A 25,077-nucleotide genomic window follows, 5' to 3' on the forward strand; every position below is an offset into this window, starting at 1 on the left:
TGTAGTTAATTGCAGAAAAAAACTATTTTTTTCTATGTCTGGTAGTATAGGGGAAATATAGACTAGGGAACCAGAAAATAAGCTTGAAAACTTTTTTAATGCAATGACCCTTCATTTCCAAGTGTCTGTTCTATCTCAGTTTGCTTCCCCATAGTTTTTAAATCAATCTTGATCTTGGAGCTTTGTAGAAACGCATGTTGATAACTCTGCAATTACTGTCTTTTCTCCTTAATTTCTTCAAGCAAGTGGAATTTTAACATTTTCAAACTGTATATGAGTAGCCCCATCACAACAAGCAAATGTTTAGAACATGCTGACATTTCTGGAGAAGCACATTAGGTCCTCCAACTAATCAGTGATGTAGTAGCAATTACATATGTCAGTGCCTATTTTGCATCAGTAGAGAAAATGCAGCTGTCCAGGACAAAGTAAAGAAGCCAGTTATTTAAAAAAAAAAGAAAGAAAGCCAGGTATAAAACAATATATAAATCAAATATAATTCAGTACAGAGAGATATATCAAGTAGTAACTTATTTTTGCAGCATATACTGTATTCCTAAGCACATGTTTTTTCTGGGTTTATTTGTAGTCAATAACCATTCAAAAGATCCCAATAATCTGGGGCAAGGGAAGGGTAGACATTGCAGACTACCTTGCTCAAATATGTGATTTTCTTGGTGGGGGAGTAGAGTGGGAAATGGAGGTGGGAATAGGAGGCAGGGGGATTTAATTTTTAGTTAGAGCTTAATAGAAAATGGTTTTCCTATTTCAAACTATTATGGTGATGCAAGCATTTAGGCTTCCCATTAAAATTACAGGAACCTTGAAAATCATAATTGGGGCTTCTCTCTTTGGAAATGATGGAATTAGTCAAGCTAATGTTTTGGTTTTTTTTTACTTTTTTAAAAAAATTTGTTAATTATAATCAGTATGTTAAAAGATGGCTTTCTTAAGATGAAGAGTTTTCTCCTTAGCAAGAAGTTAAAATGTGCTTCTTCAATAATTTTAAAGCTGTCTTTAAAAATACTTTCAAAATGCAAAATTAATTTAAGCAATCTTTTCTTCATAAATGGTTACAATTTCATTACAGAAATATATATAGGAAGAGGGAAGGTGGGGAACCTTTTTCGAAAACATGACAAATTTTGCAATCTGATTTCTAAAATCACTGCTAGTCTGCATCTCTGCAGTGCGTGAAGGGGCATTTTCAGAGGTAGGTGAAAGATGACATTCTGATTAAAGCATGAGTCTGTGACTCAGAAGACTAGTAAACATGGGAGTTTAGCTACAAGGTTCCACTGTGATATTTGGTAATTTAGTTCCTCTCTATTGCAGTCAGCTCTTCTCTTTGAAACAGGTGTACCTTGCAGAGGTATTGTAAGAGTAAAGGTATGAACATCAAGCTACTGTGATGATAAAGGTTCTGTAAGTGCTCACATAAAAATAGTGAATGTACTTGGACTGCAGTTCATTCAACAATTAATGACAAGGGGTATTTCCTTGAATATAACTACGGTGGAACTATTCAATGCAGTGACTCATTATTTTAATATATTATTTATTAAAGTATCACTTTTATCTTTAAAGTGAAATAGTCCCTGCAAATTTGTCCTTTGTGTCCTTAGCTCTCCTGTTAAGGATTATTTGGAGGAGAATTTTAAACATCCCAATACTTGTGTTTCTTTAGAATTTAGAAAAAAAATATAGAGGTCCTGTAAAATCTTTCAAAGTATTGCAATTATGTGCACAATCAATATCATTGTGTGATTTGGATGGATATATAGATCAGCACTATTCCACCTCCCTTACAATGCAAGGTTCTCAAAATATCAATTTTGTATTTCCCTTTCCATATAGATAAAAAAAATACCTATGATGTATAAATACAAGTTAAATATATAATTAGACATATAAAGCATTAAAGAGGTGATTTGAAAATAAAAAATACATTCTAAGTATCTTAAGCTAAATATTGTCAATTCTAAACCATTCTGCATTTAACTGACTGAAGACAGGAGTAGTATTGACCAGGTCTTGTCCCACCACAGCGCAGGTTATTTTATTTTGAAAACTCTTCTGCTGCTTTCCAAAAGGATATTGATACAAAACCAAAAGCAGCTACCAATTAGATACAAAAATAAAAATAGGCATCTAATATGAGGACCAAAAAAAGGTAGATTTTTTGCACCAAGATTTGAAAATTAATATCCTTACTGCAATAACATGTAAGAAGATATCTTAGTGTCACTACTGCAGACTCCTTATTAAGTAAACCAGGTATTTGAAATATGCCATTGAAATCTAGGTCCTATATCTTGCAAAGAAATATGAATAAAATTCACTTCTGTAGATCAATCTTTATTAAAACAGAATGCAGAACCATATTTTTTCTAAATTTGTTTTCCTATATTACTCCTTATTTTCTAACAAAGCTATATAGAGGAGAAAGCAAAAAGCAAGAAAGCAAACCAGTAAGAAAACAAACAAGCAAGAGAAAGCAAGAAAACAATACAGGGAAGCAAAAAATTATTTGTTCATGTCCACAGAAATTTATTTTCAAATCAACATAAATTTTAAAATTTGAATTCTACAAAACATCCTGACTTTTACTTTGCTTTATTTTTTCCATGTCAAGAATGATCTGTCCGTGGCTTATATAAAACAGTCACAATATTTATTAATGTTATTGCAGAACATTTAATTAATGCTTTTAAAATATACTTTGGAGCTTTTCTCCTTTAAAAAAAAGAGAAAGTTAGATGAAGAAAATAAAAAAAGATCAAATTTTCAATACAGGAAAATATTATTGTTAAAGTCCTGGAAACAATCCTTTTTCAACTTTTAAGATACGTGGTTTATTTAAAGAAATTTCTTTGCAAACTATGCTGTTAAGCATTTTAAGTCTAGTGTAGCTGAAAAGTATATTTCTTTACATTCCAATGAACAACTTTTGCTCTTGGTAGCATTTATAACTATACGTTCTGCATACATTACTGACTTGAATTCTTCATTTCCTAGCTTTTTTCCTATTTTCGAGACATTTCATTAAGGTATTTTTTCAAGTAATTGGGAATATTCCTCTTCTCAAAGCCACTATAAACTTCTTTTGTTGTTACTATTGCTTTATTCTAATCATGCTTGATTTGATTTATTTTCCCTGGTAAGAAATATTTTTCTGCCTTCAAAACAGGCATTAAGACAGACACATATGATGAGCAGCATACCATAGAAATTAAAAGGCCATTTTTTTTTAACAAAAACAACTTGACTCACTAAGTCAGAAGCCTTTTTTCTACTCCCCCCCACTCCTATGCTGTCGAATTCTCATTTGTCATAGTTGTCATAAACAGCATTTGGGAATTCAGTCAGTGTCTAGGGTGGAAACTAGACTGCTATGTCTCTTTTAGTTCAAGCCCTGTTAGATGCCCTCTGAATAGGCTGTTACCTTGAGCTTTGAAAATGATGAGGCAGAGAAAGGATAATAGAAATGAATTTAGTTTCTCTCTTATGTTCTAACATAAGACATTCAACATTTCTGGTGTACATCAACATTGGAAATTACAGATTGTGCCAGAAAAATTCATCATCAAGGACTGAGCACAGCCCATGGGTACATCACCAGTCGAAAGTATGAACTCTTATGTGTGCTAAAAGAGTCATGCATTGTTTCTTACATTCAGACTTACTTGTTTTGCTTACTCTTCACTGTCATCTTTTGTGTGTAACGTGCAGTATGATCTGAAAGTTAAGGCTTATTGCCACACTTTAAATTTTGATCTACTTATTCTAATTCATTTTATGTTGTTATATCGTGAATACAAATACTTTGGAGTCAGTACAAATAAAAACATGTTTTCCCCACAGTTTTCCAATGATTAAAAGAGATAGTAATAGTTTTTAATGTCTGCATGTAAGCATTTCTTAATTCTACATGGCTGGGAGAACATTGAATTTTATGATCCTTAGAGGTCCCTTCTGTCTCTAACAATTCTGTGATTCTGTAATTCCTTCTCATAGAAACACTCTGCTTTTTGGGTCACAATATTTCCCCTAATCCTTGGGCTCACTATCTTCCCTAATTCCACAGGGGAACACTCTGCAGAAAGTGCAACTGGGTTAATTTGTATATTATCAAGAATTCTCTTGGTTTAGAGAGGCTAGATGTGACCCAGAGACCACATGAAAATCAGATAGATTGTAAAACTTGGCCCACGTAAACGATGACATTTATGGCTGTGTTTAATGTATTTCATGAGGCAGAAACATTAAATTCATCTCTGTATCTCAGCATTTTTCTCTTTCCATAGATTCCAAAGTGAAATCTGCCATCAAATATTAAAAAAATAAATTTTTCTTGCAAATGTAGCAAATTACCCTTAACTGGAATGATCAAAGCTGGGTACATTTGCATGGTTTCTCTGCTGAAATTATTTATTCAATAAAATCCACAAACTCATAACCAAGGGCTCTCATACTTAAATTCTCTTCATTAAGCATTGAATTTTATAGCCTAAAAATGTTTTCAGCTGTATCTGTATAAAATGACTGCACATATGTGACTAGTCAAGTAGATTTAGTTTGAAAAAACAACAAAAGCCACAACATTCCCTGTGGTGATCAGCAATAGTTATTCAAGTCTTGTCTTCTGCTAGATAAAGGTATTCTTTAATGTAATTTGATATGATATTTCATCAAAGTTTAAAAAATTCCAAAATACATTGGTTTTAAGTTTGCATTTTTCTCTCAACTTGCATAAATCTTGATTTTTCTCCCACTCCCTTCATTGTCTACTGCCTTGCCAAATTAGTTTGGTTTTTTTGCATAGTTCCTCCAGGTTCTAATTTCCTTATTCTGTTCTCGGACAATTAACTTCAGACTCTTCTTAAACCAGTTCCCTTTCTCAAACTGATATCTTAACCAACAGCTTCAGCTTTACACTTCATTTTTTTTCTCTCATCTTCTGAGAGAAAACATGACTTAGTAGTAATCAACAATATTCTTCCAGTTATTGCTCTCTGTGAGAACATGCTCCAAATTTGTGTCATTGAATTAGACAAAAATGGTTACTTTCACATGTAACAATTTTGAGGGTTTAACCAAAACCTTAATAGTTAGATTAGAAATATAGAATAATTAAGGTTGGAAAATAACTCCAAGGTCATCAAGTCAAACCTTTCACTGAATACCACCTTGTCATCTAGAGCATAGCACAAAGGCAAAAGTAAGCATTAAGCATAGCATTTCCAATAATTTCTTGAACGCTTCCAGATGACTCAATCATCTCCCTGGGCAGCTTATTCCAATGCTTAATCACTCTTTCAGTGATTTTTTTTTTTTTCCTAATATCAAATCTGTATTTTCCCTGGCGTAACTTGAGTCCATTTCCTCTTGTCACTTGTCTTAAAGAAGAGGCTGACCCTAACCTTCCAATAGACTCCTTTCAGGTAGCTGTAGAGAGCAATAAGGTCACTTCTGAGCCTCCTCTTTTCCAGGCTAAACAATGCCAGTTCCCTCAGGCATTCCTTGTAAGACCTGTGCTTGTGCAAACCCTTGACCAGCTGTGGTGCCCTTCTCTGGACCTGCTCCAGCACCTCCATATTTTTCTTGTAGTGAGAGGCCCAGAACCTAACCCAGGACTTGAGGTGTGGCCTCACCAGTGCCAAGTACAGCAGGACAGTGACTTTCCTAGTCCTGCTGAACACACTATTGCTGAGACAGGCCAGGGTGCTATTGGCCATCTGTCTCTCCTGGTTCATATTCAACCATGGTTGACCAGCACCACCAGGTTCTATTCTTCCATGCAGCATTCCAGCTGCTCTTCCCCAAGTCTATAGCCTTGCATGGGGTCATTGTGACTTGAGTTTAAGACCCAACTGTTCACCTTACTTCTTGGCCTTGACCCATTAATCCAGAGTGTCCAGATCCCTCTGCAGAGACTTCCTACTCTCCAGCAGATCAACACTGTCATCCAACAAAGTGTTGTCTGCAAAACGACTGAGGGTAAACTTCATACAGTTGACCATTTAATGATTTTGAGTCAAAAGATAATCAGGAAGTACCTTGTCTCTGCTGTGTTCCCAGGGATCTGTTTCTATGCATATAATCACCATGCATAAATTTCTTATTTGTAAGGTTGTGATTGCAACGCCCCATATTTCACAGATGTGTTGTTATGGTAACTAAATTAAAAGGAAAACTTAAATGGGTACAAGGAGAGTCAAGCAGGTATCTTAAATTACAAAAAAAAGAAAAACCAAACAAACAAACATACAAACAAACAAACAAACAAACAAAAAAAAAAAAAAAAAAAAAGACCAAAAAAACCCAAAAAAACCCCAGATTTATTTCTCCAGATAAAGACATCAATGGGTTAACAAATGGGAATGGCAAGGAAAGGACAGAAACAGATAAGATGTGCCATGTGAACAAAAGAAATGCTGATTCAGGAAAGAAAAGGTTTCAGAAAACTAGGTGGGCAGCTTAGGCCAGGTCCTAGGCAAAACTAATTTGCCTGAGTGATATTTGTACAGCAGAAAATGCAACCTGACCTTGAACTTGTGAGTATTCCAGTCACAATAGAAGCCTGAAGAAGGCTGTGACCTGATGGGAAGCCTACACTGGAGTAGACTTCCAACACGACCTCTAGCTCTATGGAGAGAGGAGGGCACACTGGAGTAGGTTTGCTGGAAGGTCCCTGACAGGGACGCATGGTAGAGCAGTTCATGGAGAAAGGAAGGATGCAGGCTGGAGAACTTCAAAGACTATCTCCCATGGGAGGGACCAGCAGTGGAGTAGAAGAAGAGTTTGAGGAGTCCTCCCCTGAAGGAGGAAGGACTGGAAGAGATTGATGATGAACTGACTGATGACTGCAACTGTGATGAACTGACTGCAACCTCTATTTCCCATCCCCCTGTACCCTTGGACAGAGCAGATAGAGAAATTGGGAGTGAAGATGAACTCAAGAAGAAAGGAGAGTTGGGGGAAAGTGATCTAATATTTACCTTTTATTTTTCATTACTTTTATTTCGATTGGTGATAAAATTAAACAAATTTCCCCAAGGCAAGTGTGTTTTGCCTGTGACAGTGATTGATGAGGGATCTCTCAGTGTCCTTAGCTCATGAGCCTTTTGTTATGTTTTCTGTCCCCTGTCCAGCTGAAGAGAGGAGTCACAGAGTGGCTTTGATGGGCACCTGATTGAATCAAGGTTAATCCAGCACACTGTGTCAACATGTTCAGGGTCAATGAGCAGGAAAATCACTCTGAAAGTCCTTAACCAGTATTCCTTTCAGAAATGAAATTAGAACTGCCCATACTTACGTAAACTTCTATGCTTGCCTCTGAGCTCCTTTAGGTTGGTCACCTGGGTTTATTTATGGTTTCATATTTAAAGCTTTAAGTTTACAGCAGATTGAAAACATGCATGTTTTCAGCATGAGATATAAATTACTTTCTGTGGAAAGAATTATTTGTTATTGTTATATTTATGTTATTGTTATTATTTTCTCAGACTAAATAGTAAATGTTGATCACCAAAGAGGTACAGCAAGTCTTTTAGCATTTAGGGAGTTGATTTGACCCAATTTTATTTAGTTACTTACTAAATTATCCACATCATTTACCTATTTAAAGAGCTTGTTTCCTTGGATAAAATTCCTCTGGCCGAATTTTGCATTTAAAAAAGCTTAAGACTTCCAAAATGTGACTTGTATCATCCTATGATAACTATTCAAAATAGAACATCTAAATCACACGTCAGTCATGATTATTTTTCTTCATTGACTTAAGGTGGACATTTGATGACACTTGAACGGCTAACTTTTAGACTTATGAAATTAGGAAGGATGAATAGCATGTACGGTATATAACCAATGCATTTTACAATGAATGCATGCTAAATATGTGTGTTACCAATCCAATCCAGCCCAAATTGCAATAACATAGGTGATATGTCTTATAGTATAATGGTTCTCTGTGTCTAGTTTTAAGTTCTGTCTTTGATTATTGCCCTCTTCTTCTACCCAGTCGTAGCTATCTTATTCATTCAACTAGCTCCTGTGAACTAGCATCTTCCTCTTTCCCAACCTTCCCTATACATTCAACCATCACTTTACTGAACCTCTGCAGGCCACTTTTGATCCTTATACAACTTCCATGACCTGTCTGTGAGTCTATAGGTGCTCTAACTTTACCAAATTCGTTGTTCTTTTTACCTTTCCCCAAGGCCCCTCTTTACTTCTTTTCACTTAATCTGTGTCTCTCAGTCATAAGGCTCAAGTGGAGAACAAATCATGTAACTTGAGAGATGTCTTCTTTATTTGACCAAGTGCACTGTTGTAGGGGGTAGCTTTGGGCACTGTATGAAATAAGCTCCCCAGTGGGAGGTAGGTAAAAGAGGCACCTACTGTTGCATTTGAAGCTTCAAACAACTGAGTGGGGCTGCAATCTTGAGCAAGGTTAAAGTCTACAGTAATTTAAACAGTGTCTGTGTCAGGGAGTTCACTTGAAAAACTCTGTCCAAGAATAAAAGCATTCAAGAGTACATTTTGCTTAAAAGTACAGGTTTTTATCTCAGCAACTAATGTCATTATTGATTGAAACAGTGTGCATAAATTTCAATTTTATTACATGTGACATAAAACAAACAAACAAAAAAAACAAAAACAAAAACAACAAAAGACCAAACCTGTTATCAAACTTTTATGTTTTAAATAGTATTGAAAGATACCTTGTTTTTTTTTTCAGCTGCCATCTTGCAAAGCAACATATATCCAAAGCAGAAAGTTTCCACTGAAGGGAAAACCACATGAAAAAGTTCGGTATAGCTTCTGGAGCTTTTGCCTTGCACATGCCAAAAACATTCATCTGACACTTGAAAAAGAATTTAGTTCCTGATAACTACTGGATTATGGAGGAAAAAGGAGTGCCCAAAACACACAAAAGTAGCAATATTTGAATTCAAACATCTGATAGTTTTACACTAGGTAAAAAAGATACATCAGTCACAATATTTAGGAAATATGATGCTCTGATGAGAGAGGCAACAGACCTATTTTATTGACTTAACGGTGGATGACAGTAGTGTTAAATCTGCATGCGATCATTAAAAAATTTAGTTAACATAATCCCAATATTTTCACAGTTAATATAACTTATTTTTCACACAGAACTTCCTCCTAAAAAAAAAAACAACCCCAAACAAAAAAAAACCCTACACATCACTAATTTATTTTTTAAGGAATTTTGAAGGGTATTTTCCTTATATGCTTATGAAATAAGAATAGATATTTAGTCTACTTCTAGGAACATAATATAAAAATTCATATTCCCTTTTTTAATGACTTGTTTATTTTTTTGTTTTCATTTATGGATATGAAACTTAGGGTTTCTCTTCTAATTCTACATCTTCCACTGCATCCATGTCTTATCCTCTCTGTATTAAATTACTTGTTCCTTTCACCATTTTCCAGCCTAAATTCTTATTATTACAATGGGTTTATCCATGGGTTTTTCAATACATTTCTTCCTCCTTTTGATCTGAGGAACACGAAACTTTCTCTATTTCTCTCTATTGTTATCGAACAGATGGGCTACATCCATGAATTTCTATATTCCTAAAAGGTCATTATGCTGAAGGGTTTTCATGCTTTATTTGAATTCAGCCATACTATTGATCATACTCATAGGCAGATATTTATAAAGCACTAATTCTAAAACTTGAAATAAGAAAATAACTTATAGTTACATTTTAAAAAATCAACTATTTTATTCCAGTATTTTTCTTCAGTCTCAGATGATTTGAGATTACATTTGAGGAAGTTCCATTTCTTGTTATATTCTTAGACAATTTAATTTAATAGCTACATCTCTGCACCCTTGGTTTAGCTAAATTACACCTTAAGCCTAGAATGAAATTTGAAGGCTTAAATATGTGAATTCTAAAACACACAAGAAATAAAAATAAAAAAATGAAAGGTGTGAGGAAAATTAAGAAGCTTGTCATTCTTCTTCTTCCTCCTTTTAAAGGTAGCAACTTTTTAAAGTTAATGGTAGTTCTCAGCTGAATAAAATCAAGTTGCCAATCATAGAAACAAAATAGTTTAAGGGCTTTCTTTATAGAATCTAACATTATTCTTGAAATTCTTCAATGATCCTTGTTAACTTGTTTTACTTTTAAGATACTTTTCCTCTTTTTATTTTCATTAGATTTAGCTCTGAGTTTGAACCTCATCTTAGCAAAGCAAAATTTCAGAATAACACTGGAATTCAAAAGGATACGGAGATTTCGGTGTGGTGTTTTGGTGTAATATTTTATATTACAAGTTCTTATTTTGGTGGTTTTTTACCTATACTGGTATTTCCCTGAGTCAAAGGCAGAATGTCAGTTATTCAGAGTGATCATCTGAACTGACATGTCAAAATATATTTTAATGAAAAATCACTTAGCATAAAAACAGTGGCAGATTTAAAATCAGACACCATCATTATCCTTCCTGCTACCCATGTCTCCAAGTGTTTTTACAATTCATTTTAAATCATTGAATGATTTAAGTTCTTTTTTCACTAAAACTTCAGATGCCAGAAAAGCTTTCTATCTACATTTATAAGCTGTCCCAAATTTATTTTCTTTGTTCATATGCAGTCTCACACTTTATAGGTTAAATCTGTAACTAGTGCTATATCCAGCAGAGAAGGCAGGAACAGGAAGAGTTTGATTCCCCCCACCTGCAATTCTTTCCTCATCTTCTTAGCCTCATGTTTTGATAAACTTCAGAATTCAGACAAAAGGGCTGTTAAATATCTGCTTCATATTAGTAATTTTGATTTTCTTTGTTCTTTTGTTTCTCAAAGTTCCATTGTATTTTTTCTTTTAACATATCTCTGAAGTATCTCCTTCTTCTAAGGATTATGGCAAACACGAATCCAACTTGGGTATTGAAAGTGACCTAATATATCAGTTCGGAATGCTTCCAGCTGAAGAATATCTCATTCTTCTAGTCTCTATATCTTTATTTTCAGAATGCTATCTGTCACAAAAGAGGCCTTTGATCCACCAGTTAGAGCTGCATTTTTTGTTTTGCGATCTGATTTTTGCAGATAATTTTATCATTTATTCTGTTATTTGTCATTTTTCCCATGTAGTATACCACAGCTGGTGATATATATAAAACACCTAGCTATCCTCTCAGTGTCAGAGTTGTGTACTTGTAGCTAGTAAGATTTAATGGAAATTAGTTTTGTCATAAAGAATCCAAATATTTTCAAAGTGAAGGAACTTTTCAGAGGCTTAATAACAAACAAACCAATCCCACTAAAAAAACAAACCGCAAATTGCCTGATTTTTTTCATAGAATCACAGTAAGAATCACAGAGTGGTTTGGTTTGGAAGGGACCTTATTGGTCCCTATCCCACCTGCCAGGGATAGGGACATCTTTCAAAAGATCAGGTTTCTCAAAGCCCCATTCAACTTGGCCTTGAACATCTCCAGAGGTGCGGCATCCACAACTTCTCTGGGCAACATGTTCCACCACCTCACAACTCTCATCATAAAAATGTCTTCCCTATGTCCAATATAAATAATATTAAAGCCACTGAAAAAGAGGTATTCTGCCATCTCATTTTCATGTGACCACAAAATCTTATGTCATAAACTTGAATATTCAGTTTGCATCTATGCTCGCCTTCATGCATATAAATTTTTGTGTCATATAATCAGTTAAGCAGGAAAGCAGATATCTCAATCTCACCACCAAGATTTTGCTTTAGGTGGTAGTCATTCACCAAATTTGCTACTGCTTAACTGATTTAGATGAGTAATTTTCAGGCAACATCACCTCTCTAGCAATTCACTACTTTCATATATGGTCTCATACAATTCCTCTAGGTAGAGTTAACTTGGATGTATAAAGCCTTAGAATGCTTCTGCAGAACCTCAAATTTAGGTGTATTCATCACATGCATTATCTCTTTTATTCTTGAGGTAACATTACATTATTATTATTATTATTACTCACATGTACATTACAAGAATAAATTGAGTGGAGAGGAGGTGGCTATTTTTGATTCGGTCTTTTTCTTGTCTTATTTCGCAAGGCAGCTGCTGACTCTTTACAGATACCACACTTCCTGTTTGAATCACCTGAAGATCCCATCCCAGTAATGGCTAGAACCCACAGGTTTCAGATAGACATGGAGAGACATCGATATTTTTGGATAGAAAGTTTTTCATATCTAGATAACTGCAGGACAGTTTGTCCGTGAGGATGGTTTGTCCATTGATGATGAAAGATTTTAGCCCTAATTCACCTTTTATTTGTTTAGTTCTTTACTGACATTGGTGTCTGCAAAGCTGTTTCTCCCGTATATTCTCATTCCTCTCTCTATGAGCTGTTGAAAGAGAGTTTTTTACCCTTTCTTAAATATTTTGTTACAGAGGCACTGAGTGACTCAGCTTTGGCCAGTGGAAGGTTCATCTTAGAGCTAGCTGGAGCTGGCTTTCTCCGAGATAGAGGCAGCTTCTGTTCTCTTCTCATAGGTGCCACCTCTGCAGGACCTCCACTACTAAAACTTTGACATGAAAATACCATATTCACCTACCTATGTGCCAATAAACTTCACCTCTGCCCCTGGGAAGGTGATGGAGCAAATCTTCTAAAAGCTATTTTCTGGCACCTGAAAAAGAGTAAGGTGATTGCAAACTGTCACCATAGATTTGCCAATAAAAAATTGTGCTTCAGTAACAACTTAGTCTTTTATGATGAGACTTACAGTGACATGGATAAGCGTGGGCTGGCAATCAGAATTCAGAAGCAGTAATCAGCAGGTACAAAGTCCAGCTGCAGGTCAGTTAACAGTGTTTTCCTTTGAGTATCAATAATGGGGCCAAACTTTTTATTAATGTTGTGTGGGACAAAATGAGTGTATTCCAGGGAGGAAACACCAAGTTTAGTACAGTAGTCAATATGGGAGGGCATGAATGTTACTCAGAGGGACCTGAATAGGCTAGAAAATGGACTTATAGAAACCTTGTAGAATTTAATAAAGACAGACATTAAATCATGCATTTGGGATGTACTAACCATATGCAATGGTACAGTAAGTGGATGTCATGTTTTCAGTCAGGACAAATACAATATCTTTGACAAATGCAATTTTTTACACTCTGATGAAGTCAAAGAAGCTGTTAGAAAATAAAAAATGCAAATATAATGAAAAAATCTGAGAAATACTAAATCATTACTCATAGAGGGAAAATATGGGAAGTCATTCCCTAAAGTATTTTGTTTATTTAGTTTTTGAGGTTAAATGGTGAGGCATTCAATTAAATCAATTAAAAGAAAAAAAAGTGTTTTTCTTTTTTATTGTTTCTAAGCAGTAAGAAAACATCCTAAATTATCTCATTCATAAAGATGTTAAATCGCCTGTCCAATTAGTTATAGAGCAAATATCTAGACAGAAGAACATCATCATGGGTTTGGCCAGGGATAATGTTATTTAGCTGTGCATTTCATACATGATTACTGATGCTGCTTTATTCTTTCCCTTGAGTATCAAGAGTGATTAACAAAGAAGGCAGGATGCAGGTCTCATTATTGATTGCATTGTCTCCAACTCTGCACAGTTTTCTTTTCCCCAGTTTATAATAGCAATAATTACCTTATTAAAGAATTTAAGAAGGATTAATGTAATTGAATGGCTAGGCTTGTGTCATGGTTTGACACTGGCACAATGACAGCACCCCCATGAAAATACACCTTCCCAAATAAATGCTGTGAGATGTTATCAGGAACAGAGCAGAGCAGGCCCAAGCTTAATAACAAAAGGAAAAAATTTATTAAACTACTACTACTATAAAAGACACACATACTAAATCCAGGATGAAGACCCTCTAAAACACCCCTCCTCCTCCCAATTTCCAAAACAATCACCATGAAACATCACCCGGGATTCCTGATCAAGTTGCCACCCTTCAGATAATCAACACTCAGTCCATCAAGGGAGAGAGGAGTCTCTCTTGCGCCATAGACCCCCCCAGGAAACACAGTTGCCACCTCCTGTGTTTCCCTGTCACACATGGCAACCGCCCGGAGAAAATCTGCCGGTGTGACACCTTCCTTTCCATGTCACAGTGCTCTCATACCGTGCATGGACAGACTGCCCATAGGGCTCCTTTAAAGATGCTTTGCCAAGGACCAAAAGAGACAACAGTTCAGCTTCTCATCTTGGGACTACAGTCCCCCCCATTTTCTCCTGGGGCCAAGGGTCCAGGAACAGAGATCATCTTTTTCCTGAAGACAAAGGGCATCACCATTCCCTCCTCAGCTTTTCTCTGTTCTTGCCATCCCTGTGCTGTTAGAAGCTGAAGCAGGTCTCCTTGGGTCACCACTGCATCCCCCTAAAATGCAGCCTCTATTGCAGAAGAATTTGGTTCAGTCTATGGCTAACAAGAAAAGTCCAGCCAAAAGCTACTCCATCATCTCCTCCCACCTAAAAATTTCTTCTTCTAACATCTCAGGTCCCAGACTGTCTCTCTTCCACTATAAATTGAAGAGGAGAAATATTTTACAAAGCCTTAATTTCCCAGGAAAGGTTTAAAAGTTCAGACTCCCCAGACGGCTGAAATGTCTGCCCAGAACTCTCAATTCCCACACTGGGCATCATCCCCCCCCCCCCCCCCCCGTTCCCCCCCCCCTTCACCTCTGCCAGCAAATTTCCAGGTGCCGTCAGGCTCTCTGTCTCTTTCCCTCGGGGGGGGGGGGATGGGGAGCAAAGGCATCTCTGTTTCTCTCCACCCTTCCGTCCGCAGGAGCTGGCTCAGTTCCAGAATTTCAGCCCCCTGGGCCTACCTGGACCAGGACGCATGGCTTCCCCTCCCCCGCCCAGCCCATGGCTGGGCAGGGGAGAGTCTGCACTCTCTGACAACCGGAACCAAAGAGGCAGCTCCCTTGGGAGTTCTTGCTTTTAACCCCCTGTATTCTCAGAGGTGTGTCCATACTTTCAGTGGTCACTCCAGGTGCCAATATCCAAATCTGACCACTGATTGGTTTGACCCAACTTCCTGAAAAAAATCACTTCCATGTCAAACCACAACAGCTTGATAAGCCTTTCAACTAAGACTTTGGTTGCCAACTCATCTCCAAGAAATGCTCTAACTTCCTTTTTGTGAATATTTAGGTTCATCTTTTATATTGGTTAAAAAGTGGCCTTACAACTTCTGCCAGTACCTTCATTTAAAAGGGACAAAAAAAAAAGAGGCTGATCTCAAACACATTTCACTACTAGACCTTGCTTCCTTATTATTCACAAAAATGCTATTTCCCAAGGCAATATGTATAATTTACCATGAGGAAATGATAACATTTTCCTTCCACTACTTAAATAAGTAATTTTCTGTTTAAATGGAACTGAAAGCAACATCAGACTAATAGTATTGAAAGAAAAAAGAATTGCTGCATTTTCTGGAAAATAAGGGATCATTCACACAGAATCCAGGTCAAGCATTCAAAGAGGAAGCAAGGGGAAGATGGATATATTTCCTTAAGGATATTATTGGAATCAGTGCTGAGTAAGAGAAGGTTTCCCAAGGATGAAATTCTAGAAGAACATGTCTTGCTACTACTCTGCTTTAAACCTGCAGGTAATTGTTCTATAAATACATATAGAATCAAAGAATATCCTAATTTAGAAGAGAGCCACAAGGGTGGCCCTGCATGGGGCAGCCCCAAGCATCACACCATATGCCTGAGAGAGCTGTCTAAATGTATCTTGAACTCTGTCAGGCTTGGTGCTCTGACCAATTTTACTGCATACTCTTTTTTTTTTTTTTTTTTTTTTTTTTTTTTTTTTTTTTTTTTGCCTTAGCTACAAAAGTCCCCTGCTCAGCCAAGCCAGCCTTCTCCCTCAACTGCTTGACTTCTGGTGTTTTGGAATTGCCTATTCCTGTGTCCTTTGGAGGTGGTGCTTAAAATGACTAGCACTGATGGATGCCAGAACCTTCAAAAGCACATTCCTAGGGGTCTTTACTCACTAGTTCCCTGAGCAGCCCAAAGTCTGCTTTCTTCATATCCAGGCTTGACGTTTTTCTGGCACTTTTACCCCTGTCAACAGAGATTTTAAATTAATTTGCTTCATAGTCACTCAGTTCAAGACAGCCAGGAAACACCTCTTCACTCATGAGACCCCCACTGTTTAGAAGCAACAAATCAAGGAGGCTATTTTCCCTTGTCAGCTCCCTGTACAAAGTTTTCATACAAGTGTTTTAGGAATCTTCTGGACTGTGTTAACAGCTGTTAACATTCAGCAAGCTGTAGACCCCCATAAGGACAAGGGCAGTTGATTTTGATGTGTCTCTTAGTCCTTCAAAGACTAACTCACTGACATAATTTTCCTGGCTCAGTTATCTATAGTAGACTCCAGTATATATAGGGCTCCTGTATATATAGAATTTGTGATTTCATGGAAAAATATATCTTCAGCCTCAGATTTAGGTTATTTATTTTTAACAGAGCATGTATTTTTGTTCTTTTTATACATAAAACCTCAGATCTCAGAAAAAAAATATAGAAAAAATGCATGTGAATACATTCCATTATGAATATCAATAACTTTTGGATTATTCTAGTTTATTAATCATTAAAACAGTATAATGTTTTTCAACTAATACATTTGGATTAGAAAATAAGAAAGGACAGAAACACTTATTCTATTTAATTCCAGGGGCAGATAAGAAAGCAATACGGTTCTGTAGTTGCCTCCAAATAGAACTGCAATATTTACTTTTCCAAAACAAATAAAGATTGGATATAACATAATTACTGTCTTGCTTGACAGCTACATGTTGTAAGGGGTCTGAGTATTAGCTGCAAACAGTAAATATAGACTAAATTTCAAAAAGGAAAAAAATTCTTGGAAGGATATACACATTGTTCTCTGCTTGTTCTGTTTGTTAGTTGGCCACACACATTGCTGAAATAGGAAATTCTGAGTTGTAGACTGAACCCTCTGAAGAGTGCAGTGGCTTCCACCATGCTTTCTTTTCTATGGAATGTAGGGCAGGGTAGAAAGGATTGTCCTGTGCCCAGACCTCATTCATTACACAATCAAGAGTCAGTAAACCAAAAAGTGAAACAGACAAGTAAAAAAAATGTCCATCCAGTAAGAAGGTGGAGCTGAACACTTGAAATGAAAGGAAAGAGAAAGAAACATGAAAATTAAATAGAAGTGATCTTTAAAATAAATAAATAAATAAGTAATAAAAGTATAAAAGTAATTTAAAATACGAAAGCTCATAAAAGCAGGCTATCATTTTTTTAACTCTTTGACACGACCTTCCTAAATTTTGCAATTTTTCTAGGTCTGCTTAGCTTTTTGCATTCATAAATTACTTTGAACTTAGATATTGGCTAAGTAGTGGTGTTTAGTAACTTTAAAACCCCACACAGAAAGTCCTGTCAGAGATCTTCCTCAGGATGGTTATCGAGTTGTAAAAACTGTGGCATTATTTCATTAAATTTGCTGCTTGACACAGGTAGTATATCCTGCCTCAGAAATTCATTGTTGGCTCACTTATCTCATGTTATATGTTAATAGTTTTAAAACACCAGCTGAACCAATGAAAAATAGTTCATAAACAATGGTGTGTGTATGAGGAAAGACACAAGAAAAAGTACTAAGTTATCTTGAATGCTTCAATATAACCATGTTCACCTCCCTGTTCTGGCTCTTTCTTCCAGAGCTTCCTAGGAACAGCTGCAGCCTGAAGTGAAAGGGCATCACAGGTGGCCCTTCCTTCTGTGTCAAGTCAGAGCAAGAGGCGACCACAACTCCATTCCATCAATTGATGAGTAAAAATATGTAAGTAGAGCTCCCCACAAGATAGGTACATTCTTCCTTGCTGTTTTGGGTGGGTTTTTTTTAATGGGATTTGCTCTTCTTATAGATTTTGGCATGTGACTTTTGGGAACCAGAGCTAAGAAAGATAATGGGGAGTTAGGTGAAAGACAGATAATACTTCATTATCTCCTCTAGGAATACCTGCAACTGGGTGTTTGGTCTATTTGTATTAATCGTAACTTAGAATGTCATGTTGTCTTTGAGCTCCAATAACTTACATTTTACTTTGAGGGGTTTGTTCACTTGACTAAATATGGAGTTATATTGCTATATTTTATCCCTTTGCAAATTAATTATACTTCTGGTAATAAGGTGAAAACTTAAACACTAACATGATTGTTAATGCAAGAAATGTTTTTGCACAGGTAGATATTTTTTTCTTGAAGAAAAGTCAGATAAGTATGGATAAGTTCTTTGGTACACAAAATTCCCAAAGATATGAATCATAGAAAAAAGGAGAAATTAATTTGTCTAAACATACGCATTAAGACTGTCTGCACCTGAGCTAATCACTTCAGGCTCCCTAGAAGTCAAAGAAGAGAAATAGGCACTTCTAGGTCACAATTCTTCTTATCCTAAAATAGTCATCTGAATTAGGTCAGATGAACTGCGCCCTGAGAGTGCCTATTATTCTCTACCAACTATAAAGAGAGCCCTGGCTTACTAATTTAGATTCAATGTAGATGTTTAAAAAAGATGAGATGAGTCCCATTCAGGGAATCCAGAACGAGTATTCAGAGACCAATAGCAAGTGATAATTCTTGTTTTCCAGATCTATATAGGATTCCAGATAATAACATACATCTAAACACTGATTTTAGGTTCCTAAGTAATTTAGGTATTTCAGAATATTTAATCTTACTTCATGCCTTATTTTCTTTTGGCTTAGAGAAACTACTATCAACTTTTTATTACTGTATTTCAGTCTAATGATCCATGACTCATATTCTCTAAGAAAGATGAAAGCCTTCCTCAACCTTAACAGACTTTTATGAACAAAAACTTAACAAAGCAAAGAAATTCACCTTTTCATCTATTAGAAAAGTCCTGTACTACTACCAATAGTTTGGGAAATATAACAATAAGGACAGATCTGCTACTAGGCTCACTAGTATAGCTTGATTTCAGTAGGAATGCTATGAACATTTTGTCAAATTAATATCCGAGTTTCAAATCAAGCCAAAATGACTTGGATTTTCTCTTCCAAAATTATGTGGAGAAATAATGAAGTCCAATATATTTCTCCTCCATAACTGTGACTCTGTTTCAGCAGTGAAAATACTGCCTTATTTAAGGAGTTTTTGGTTCAAATGAGAGAACAAAACAGTAGAAAACATAAAAGGATTTTTAATGAAAAATATTTTGAACCTGATATACCAATATCTTAACTACAGGGCACCATTCAAACCATTATCCACTTAAAGTATATATGGATAGTTTATAATGCCTCTAATCAGTAAATAAGTAAATTTTACAGTGTCATTGAAAATTTTCTGATCTAAAAGGTTATTTTTGAGTTTCTATTTATCATAGCAAAGAAAACACTCCACTGCATTTTATCACTGTCAATGTGGGTATATTATGTTCATCTTAAAATCTAAATGAAAAAGAAACCTAACTCATGAATTTTATCATTTTTCAAGTTATTTGTTGGAAAGGAACTGAATTAGTAGTTTTAGATAACATTTTTTCCCAGTCTCTGGTATCCTAAATAAGAGAAAAAGCAATGAGGATAATAGAAGAAATATTAATTGGATTTATAGCTCATTGAATTATCAGGATGCCTTCAACTGACTTTGGGCTTTTGATCAGATTCTAAAGTAAAGAAATACATTGAATTACTTCGAGTGCTTGGAGTTTGCTAACAAAAGGGATTTGAAAAAAAAAGAAGGAATGCTGTAGCTTTTGAGATTTCTTCTAGTTCTGTCATTCTACATGACGATACTTCAAGCAAGATATATCTAAGCAGAAAGTAATAATGAGATTAATGTTACTTAACTTCTATCATCTTAAAATCTTGCTACCATTTAAAAATCATTCCAAGTGCTTGAAATAATTCAGGGATGTATTCTGTCCCATGATGCTGGTGTTTTAATGAAGCTGGGCTGTGTAATTCATACCATAACACCTTGTCTGTGCATATCCTGTACTCAATGCTGCTGAGGCCACACACATGTCCAATTCTGAGCTCCTTAGTCCAAGAGAAGCATGGATATACTGGAGAAAGGAAAGAAATGGACTGCAAAAAACATGAAGGGACTGGAGCACCTGACATATGAAGAAAGGTTGAGAGAAGCTGTGACTCTCTAATCTGAAGAAAAGAAGACTCGAGGGTAATCTTATCAAAGTGCATAAGTGCTTGAAGGCATGGTGTGAAGATAGAGGCAGGAACTCTTCAGTGATGCCCAATAAGAGGATCTGAGGCAATAGAATCTCACTGAAATACAGGAAGTTCCACCTGAACATCAGGAAACACCTTTCACTGTGAAAAAATATCTGAGGTCAGGGTGGCTGAGCACAGATTGCCCAGGAGGCTGTGGACATGTTCCAAAGCCCATCTGGACATTGCTCTGGGCAGCCTGATCTAGATGGCCCTGCTTGATCAGGGTGGCTGGACCTGACAACCTCCAGTGGTCCCTTCCAACTTCAGCCATCCCATCATACTGATATCAAAACCAATGCATTGTAACAATATGCTGCACCAATATAATGTGACTCAAAATTCATCAGGAAAGCTAGTTTATTTGTACTGCTCTAATAATACAGCACTGTGGTCTCTCATTCTGTAAATAGTATGCTAGGAGCTATCTGAGTATATCAGCACAGCAAAATGCTTTTTTAAAATTATTTTTTAAATCAAACATAGATCATCAGGACCACAGATTTATATCTAAGTATTTTAATATGACACAACACACCCATAGAGAAAATTACAGAATGAAATTGGATACTGTTAGCTAGACAGCAGATTGTTACTTTTAGGTGTTATTAAAAGAAGTGAATAAGCAGTTGGCAGAGTTATCAGATCATCTGTCTGCATGTCTGTTTCTCCTTCTGTCCTTCTGTTTCACTAAAGTGTCTGTACAGTCTAGCATAGCAGTTACTGGAAATTGTGCTGTTTGTCCAATAAAAATATTCTTAAATTGTAATGAAATTTTTTATTCCCTATTTGACTTAGTCTCAAATGTCCATCCTATTTTTATACCTGAAAAAATAGATTGAAATTTAATCCCAACAGTGTATTAAACTTTGAAAAATTTCTACTCTAAAAGAAGAAGTAGACATCTGTGGGTTACTGAAAGATTTCATATAAGTTCTTGAAGGTATGTAAGTGGAATTCCAAACTGGATTTAGGACATGCTTGTGGAATGCATACTTTCCATGATTTTACTTGTGCTCAGCCAACAACACAAATCAGAAATGCTAAACTGTCAAAGACTCTCCCATCTAAGGCACCTCTCCAGATCAGTCTAAATCTATGTCCATGAGGAAGTACAGTGCATAGAAGACAAGGCTGGATTAGAAAACAGATTGAGACACAAATTTGATTAACACATCTAAGACTTAAATTTTAGGGGGTTGATCTTATTCCTCCTAAAACACTCCCATTGCTACAGTTTTAGTCTAAGAAAGTTTACCTTCTAAATAATCAAGATCATGATGATCTGTCTTTAATATTTCAGTCTTGTATTTAGTATCGGTCATCATTTGGAAGTGGGTTACAGTTTCAGAAATTTGAGGTTTCAGTTGCCAGATCCTTAATTTGTAAGATGATTTTGTATTACTAGCAGGAACCTAGGGGAAAAAAATTAAATCATTGACTGATCATAACCTTAAAATATAGAACAATAATTTTTTTTCTTTTTTTTACAAATAAATTTTAGAGAATAATTCCATAGATATTAAAGCACGAGAGGTTATCTTTATTTTTATTTTGCTTTACTTTATTCCTTACTCTTCTATTGCTCCCCCACTGTTAAAACAAAAAGTATGTAATCTGTTTGAAAGGTAGCAAGAATTTCTAGCACACTTAAGCAAACTCCTTGGGGGAGAAGTACCAAGGTTGCCCAATAATTTGAACAAAAATAAGCTACCAGCTAGTGGGGAGGGTAGGAAATATGAAAATTCTTCAAAGGAAGGAGAGAATGAATCTCCATATTTTGAACAAGATGAATAAATCCTATATTCACATCTTCAGAGTATCCTGTTAAAAGGCTATTGAAAATTTCTCTTTCTTTTAAACCTGTCCAACTCATCTCCACAGGATATAATTTAATCCTAGTATATACACATATTTTGTGCATTCCTATCTGTGTGGGCTGGAATATCACACTATGCATTCTGAAACAGAAATGTGCTTTCTTTTCTTTCCACAATCACATCACTTATGTTACTGACAGTGATAAGAATGTACCTCAGTCATTGAATATTTAAGTTCTTCAAAATCTATGGAATAATGAAGACAGTATGTCCATCCAAGCAAACAATTGCTTCATGGGGAGCCTGTGCATCTCAAATTAGTTAATTTCTGGACTTTAAATTGGCCCCTATTCCTGTTGTTTAAAGCCAGCAAAGAATAGCACTGGCAGGAAAGCTGTCTGCCAGAAAAGGGCATTTTCAATGTCACACAGCATGAACATCTCCTTGTCAAGACCTATTACAAGAAAAAAGTAAGTGGCATTTCAATGGAAATGTAAGGAGGGGTGTGGGGATGAAGGGATGAGGTTGCTGTTTGGGGTTTTTTTGTTTGTTGCTTTTTTTTTTTTTTTTTTTTTTTTTTTTTTTTTTTTCCAATATTATTTGTAACCATCTGGATATGAAGTACCTACTACCTACTCTGAGAATATCTCTCTGAGTGGCATCTCTCTGTGACAAAAAAGCAGAGGTATGTTTAGAATAAGGAAATCTAAGTATTATATTTTTTACTTTCTTTCACTTCTTTTAAATTTTATTTTAAATTACTCCTTTAAAATTTGATGCAGATATTTCACTTGCATTGCATTACTTTAACTTAAACATATTCTGTGATGTGACATAATTTGATGTGACTTGACCAAACCAGATGAAAATGTCTTGTTATATCAGTTATTCAAAGAGAAAAAATGGTCTGTATTTTAATTTGCTTTTAAAGCTATTCAAAAATTATTTATGAAAAGTTAAATAGGTCCTGTTATATGTCAATTTCTTATAGTCCTGTGACAGACAAAGTAGCAAATCTACTCTAAGGTTCAGATGAAGACATTTAAAACAATCAAAATCACTGACATTATTTATAAACTTTGAATTTCCACTTAGCTCATAAGCATTCTATAGGATATTGCATTATTTCTACTTGTTCAACTATTTTCTAAGTTAATAATCAGTGCCCATTTTAAGAAGCCTTATTAACTGACAAAATCTTTGCAAATACAAATTCCCAGTTGGAGTTCTTGTGGCAATATCAACTCCTATAAACATAAAGATCTTTGCCCATATTTTTCTGCCCATATTATATAAGTGTAGAGTTAGGATTTAAATCTTTCTTCTAGCTCTGGAAAACTCTGTTGTGAGTCTGCTGTTAGAGTTTTTGCTTATAGATGTTCTTAGCAAGTAGGAAGGTGTTTTACAAATTCCTACAAGCCATGTACTTTTCTGTCTAACATTTTAAATCATCCATCAGTACTATTTGAGAAGAAAAATGCTGAAAAAATGAGGAAAGGAATCAGTAGCTGGCTCCTTACTGGCAACTAGCCAGTTGACATAGTATTGCTTCCTGGTCTTTTAATATGTGGGTCCTTGAGCGTCAAAAAAATTGTAGTTTCTATCCTTGTGGCTGTCCAGAGACCAGGACTGCAGTTGCTAGTATTTCTTCAGACAGCTTGATGGAAACAAAGGGTTTTTACAAGGCATGCCGGTAATAAATTGTGACTTATAAATGCCCAGTTATTCCATCTACTGCCCAGATATGGACATGGTCCTTTGGCTACTCAATTTGAAAAGTAATTCGGAAGACACATCTTAGTGCTGTGTATCCGCAGACCCACATCTGTCTACATGGATAGGTAAAAACAGATAACTCTCTGATAAAGGCATGCCATTCAGCTCTAGTATGGGAGATTTACACCTCTGTAGTGAAATTATTTGGATTTCCTTGGTATTCATATATTCTGAATTTGCAGCCATTAACTACAGCATGGCACAGATCTTTGAATCAAGAGGTGCTGATTCACATTCTTCAGGTTATGTACAAGCAGAGGAATTCATGTTTGTCTTCACCCATCCATGCAGATCTGTTTTCCAAAGACCATAGTGCAGCAGGGAATATGGCCTTTATAGTGCATGGAGAAGTTTATAAAACATGAGGATACAGGGGGAAAAGTCAACACCCAGGGGATTCCAGAAATTCTTTGTATATCGCAAAGCAGTGCTCTGAGAGTCCCTAGGTTGGAAAGTCATGAATAGCTGATTACCCAGCTGGAAGTTTTCCAGAGTATATATCCAAAGGGCTGTTACTGAGTTATGTGGACTGGAAGATGCAGTCTGGATGTCTGGATTCCATGTTCCTGACTGCTTTACTGTGATGAAGTGTCATCATGTAGCCTCATAATACAGTATTGCCAGTGTTAGTAACAGGCCATAAACTTTGTCCTGAGTCTGCCCAGGCTCAGGGAAAAGGCTTGTCAAGTCTGTTCTGAGTATGTTTCTCTTGACCTGTCTCCAGGCCTTACTTGATTTCACTGTGGAAGCATCTTTCTAACTATGGATTATCCACATATTATCTGGTTTACTGTTGTTTATATTTCTGTGGTACTATAGTTTGATATATAGGTAACAAGAGTTTTTTCCAGGTAGAAGGAGGTATTTCTGCCTGGAAGGACAGTAGAGGTTTGCAGAATCAGAGGCACAGGATGCAGCACAGACAGTGCAACTGTGTGGTGATAAGGAATGGGTCACAAGATGGTGAGATCGTGTAGAAGAAGCTCATCTGGGCCCACAAAGGAGGGCAGAGACAACAGAGGATGGGTGAGCTAAAATTCTGGTCAAGTTCCTCTGAGGCCCACCACAGGAGTCATCACCGTGTTAAAGGCCTACATCCACAGGATCAGAGGATCACAGGGACACAGGGAGGCAGGAATCCAAATTACACACTGCTGAAGAACACTCTGCCCAGGCTCATCCCACTCAGCCTCACTACTGCTGGAGCTGG

General features: G+C 36.1%; 1 long non-coding RNA gene across 1 annotated transcript; it reads right to left on the minus strand.

The window, feature by feature from the left end:
* Positions 1 to 8,743: 8,743 nt before the first annotated feature.
* LOC128802286 (uncharacterized) lies at positions 8,744 to 24,387 on the minus strand. Its single transcript, XR_008435363.1, has 5 exons — positions 24,341 to 24,387; positions 21,530 to 21,686; positions 16,027 to 16,096; positions 12,597 to 12,671; positions 8,744 to 8,788 (listed from the first exon to the last, which is right to left on the minus strand). It is a non-coding gene; the product is annotated as an uncharacterized LOC128802286 (long non-coding RNA).
* Between the last annotated feature and the right edge of the window lie 690 nt (positions 24,388 to 25,077).

The sequence above is a fragment of the Vidua chalybeata genome, chromosome 2, assembly GCF_026979565.1.
Source record: "Vidua chalybeata isolate OUT-0048 chromosome 2, bVidCha1 merged haplotype, whole genome shotgun sequence".
In the NCBI taxonomy this organism is placed as follows: Eukaryota; Metazoa; Chordata; class Aves; order Passeriformes; family Viduidae; genus Vidua; species Vidua chalybeata.